This window comes from Anser anser, assembly GCF_964211835.1.
Source record: "Anser anser genome assembly, chromosome: 7".
NCBI lineage: Eukaryota > Metazoa > Chordata > Aves > Anseriformes > Anatidae > Anser > Anser anser.
Window position 1 is genome coordinate 22,946,561 of NC_139727.1, and position 4,536 is coordinate 22,951,096.

Genomic DNA, 4,536 nt, shown 5'->3' on the forward strand with positions numbered 1-4,536 from the left:
GTAGATGGACATACAGGAAATATTTATATTTAAAAACAAATGTATACATTTCATTTACTGTACACCTCTAATTCCGAGCAATATGCACTGGGCTTTTCTTTCACCTCATCTTGGAGCAATTTTGAGAGGAGAAGCAGGGGTAGATGATAGTAACTACTTAGGCTTGGTATGTGTCACTGGGAGGGGACTGCCTCTCTGGTAGCAAGCAGGTATGGGCCTGCCATTTACTGAGCTTGTGTTTGTAACCCTGAGAATTCAAAAGTTTGTAATCAGGCCCCAAATAATCTTGACAGGTTTTTGTTTTGTTTTGTTTTGTTTTGTTTTAAACTATTATTATTATTGATCTCCTGGTTTCTGAGCGTGTGTGATGCAGCAGTGATCAGAGCTTCCAACTACTCTCTACAGCCTCAAAAGCAAGGTATATTTTAAGTTAAAATGGGGGTTGCCACAGCCACATACTTTGAGGACCTAGTGTCTCGAGTAAAGTATCAGCCAGTGCAAAACTCTGAGTTAAAAAATGACTGTTGGCAGCACGCTCTGTTGTTCCTGAACCTGTTAAAGCATTGTCTTGAGGTGATTGTAAGTTCACGTATCCTGTCTGTTCCTGTGCAATCACTTTTTCCCTCTTCCCAGCATCAGTCTGGTCTCTTTTATTTCTCCTTTCTGTCATCAGTTTGCTTATCAAAAAAAATCCAGATCCCCTGGCATCCCCTGGCCAAGCCCCTTGACTGTTGTGCCGACCTGCCCCTATCCCCAGGACAAAGACACCAGTAGTCTCCCACAAAGAGGCCTGGGTAGGGACAGTGAGGTCCCAGAGGCAGCAAGCAGCTGGAGATGGCTGGCGTGTGGGGGAAGGATTCACCAGCCAGCCTGCCCGGCCTTCACAATTGCTTTGCCCATTGCTGGTAGAACTGCTTGTCCTGCGAACATGCAGCAGCCTTTCCTTCTTAGTAGCTGTTTTGTGTTTTATATTCATTTCAAGGTGGCACCTCTTTTGGAGGGTTCCCTGCAGGAGCCCTTGTGCACTCTCCCCAGGTTTCCCTTCATTCCCTTGTGCTGCTCTAATGACTTAAATGTGAGGCAGCTTAAAAAGTACGGAGGGTCCCCCAAAGGGCTGAATAGTCACTGTTTTATAGCCATTGGCACATCTCAGCCAGTTTTAATCACAACAGAATATCTTTGCATCTGGTCCCAGTCCTGCGAGTCTTCCCTCGGTACTGTGGAGTAATTGAAGAATATGATTAAAGGTAATTATTTTAATTGCCTATTGACTCAGAAAGATTTCTGTTAGCAATGAGTGGAATCTGATCTATAAAGTGAAATGCCGTAAGGATTCCCTGCCTGAGGACAGTCTGCCGTTAGCAGCAGTGGGAGGGATGCAAATGAAACATTGCTGACCTCCAGGGAGCGTTGCATGGATTATAGGAGGGACCCTATTTTCCCTATTTTTTGAACTGAATGCAGAAGACAGGTCCTGTGCACTGCTTCAGTTTGCCTGTGAAGCATTTGGGCTTGTTTTTGTTCCATGCAGTGTTCAACCCCGGAGCAGTTTCACTGACTTTGCTGTCAGTAATTGATAGAGCTGTGAGTGAAAGCACAGGGAACTTACAGGGCCTAAAGCCTGAAATATGAGATTCAAGACCATATATATTCAATAAGGTGAAATACTTAACACCTTACCATTCCAAAAGCAGCATTTTTGTTGGAGGCAGCAGGAAAGAAGAATGATGGTCTCATAATAATAATTAGGTCACCCACGTTGGACTTGGAAAAAGTTGTCTGTATGCTCTGTTCTGCTGAGGCTGCCTTTGGCACAGCACTTTGGCTCCTCCATGTCTCATTTCCCCTCTCTATGAAGTGTGATCATTTCTTCTTAGGAGTATGGGAATTGCTTTCATACTCGGGGAATAGGGACCATGCAAATTTATCGATGTAGTGACAGGGAGGGCACTGTGGGTTTTTTATTATGTAAATATACAGTATCTTCAGAATCCACTACTTCTGTCTATGGAAGGAAAGTACATCAGAAGATAGTAAACTTAGTGATGCTAAGCAGAAGTGTGCTGGAGGCCCCTGGTATCTTCTAAGAAATTAGTGGCACATGTCTGCAGTGCTCTTAGACATGGTGCAGACATTTGCTATTAGCCACTGTGGCAAAGCGGCTGTTGGAGATGACAAACTTTTAGGTTGGCTGTCCTAATATTCCTTGTATATACTGAGTGTGGCTTTCAAAAGTCTAGAGCCTCTATATGTCCTTTTTGTTTCTTCTGCATTAACAGACACTCGGTATTTCAGACCTGGTCTATGCCATCATAGAGTGTTATACTTCTTTGCCCTTTCTTTAATTAACACTTCATTTCTATTTCTGTTTGTAGGTGAGTATAAACACTTTTTTTTTTTAATCAAGTTTATTAGGTAGGTTCTTTCCTTTGCTTCTGTTTTCCCATTTTTTTGTTTGGTTAGTCAAAGCATTTTTAATTATCTCTATCTTTTTTTTTTTATTATTATTAGGTGTAGTTAAAACAAACAAAAAAAAATAATACTTGATGAAAACAACCTGATTTTTCACTTACAGGTATGAGAGAGACCAAGCAAACTCAGGTTGCAGCTTTTGACTATTAAGAAATTTCCCTTCTCTTCTGTTTGGGAGGACTGAATGAGGCTCTTCTCTTACATCGCCCAGAGCAGATTTATGTCAGGACTCTTCCCACAGACATGTCTTTTCTACTCATGCAGCTCCACAGAGCTCAGTGGAGTCTGGCCTGATTTATTACCATGTGAGCGAGCTGCACCAAACTGTGTGACTCCTGCAGTTCGTCCACATTTGCACTGATGCAGTTGACAGCAGGACTTGCCCTAGATGATCCCTCTTGCTGTGGCACATGCGTTGTAACTAAAGGCAGCGCTGCATGGCTGTCTCTTTAGAAATGCATGCTGTGTATGTACCTCTTAGCTCACTCCTTGTGTCTATGACCATCTCCTCTTCTGAATAACTCAATTCAAAAGCATCATTATGCTGCTGTGCATCTGCTATGAGGAGACCACAGGCCCAGCATGACATAGCTGGGACATGTGTCCAAACCCTGCCCCTGAAGACCTTCCTGCTGTTACCCATTCAGGAGATGCCACTGAGCTCTGGGAGAGCTCAGGGTGTTCAGCAGGGGCAGGAGGAGCCTGTGCTGGACAGACAAACAGGTGAGAGCAGAGATCCCATGGATGCTGGTCATGCAGTGCCTGGGCTGTACCCTTGATCAAGCATTAACGGAGCTAACAATGTATTTTGTCTTTTGACTGGATGCCTCCAAAATGCTCTCCTTTTATCTAGTTTTCCTTCACTGATTATTTCCAAACAGGGGGGTGGCAAAGTGGGGTGGCAAAACGGTCATGGCAGCATGATCTGTCTGTGCAGAGCCAGCCTGGCTGCTGGAGCTGTGGGGTGGGACAGTCAGGCGTCATGGGGCACTGGTGGCTGTGGACACCACGGCCCCTCGCAGCAGGGACAGCTGCTAAAGGTAGCAGCGCTGGGACCGCTTGCTCCAGCTTTTTGGCTCTGTGTTGCCCATCCTTTTCCTCTGCTCAGGGAGCCAAGCACACCCCAAAAGGTTTTAGGAACTCTTAATTTCCAGCCCAGGGCCTTTGCCTGATCAAGATTATTAATCATAATTCTCCAGGCCTTTCTCCTCTACTGCTTGCAACTTACTCTTTTTTGTTGTTGTTTTATTTTATTTTCATCTTTATTTCCTGTAGTGTACTGAAATGATGCAAAAGAAACATTTATTCACACAAATAAGGGAAGGTAATAGCTTCCCTCCCTGACCACATGCTCTCTTCTGTTCCAAGTGTTAATTAAAATGGTACTAAAAGAAGCAAATCAATTAACAGATACCTTACAAGATGGTTTATTCACTTACACATGTACATATACACAATTACTTGCAAGTATCACATTACTGCTTTAGTTTATCTGTTTGCAAACGCCGCTAATGAACTGGAGTGTTACAGAACTGGGTAACAGACACCTAGGGAATCCAGGGAAATTATTCAAATATATCACTTTTCTCTGAAATAAGCCTTACATTTTGTTGTTCAAAATGTGCAGAAAAATTACAATCCAAATAAATAACAAGGTTTCCTTTGCACATTTGGGAAATTACCTGGTTTGCTAAGGTCAGAACAAAATTATATTCAAATCCTTTCAGTTACAGTTAGAATTTAGCACAGTAGCTTATTCTTCATAAAAATATAATTCTGATATTTCTGCTCTGACAGTGTGACTCAGCTTCTGACTCAGGGCATCAGCTCTAACTTCAAAATGTGGGGCTAATTGTAGCTGCTCTCAGTCTGAAAGTTGATTAATGGAAAGGGGACACTGGTATCCAGGAATCTTTCAAGTTACATTTGTTAATAAGACACAGACTTTCCAGGTCGGACTCCGGATTCGAGTCTAATATTTGCCTTTCTTTTTCTTTCTCTTTTTCTCTTCACTTTTTCTTTTCTTTTTTTTTTTCTTTTTACTTTTTCTTCCTTTTTAAAAAC

General features: G+C 42.6%; 1 protein-coding gene across 1 annotated transcript in view; it reads left to right on the top strand.

The window, feature by feature from the left end:
* LOC310902209 (cardiac-enriched FHL2-interacting protein) overlaps positions 1-4,536 on the top strand; it is a 113,003-nt gene that overhangs the window by 37,097 nt on the left and 71,370 nt on the right. The gene's annotated exons all lie outside the window — the stretch shown is intronic.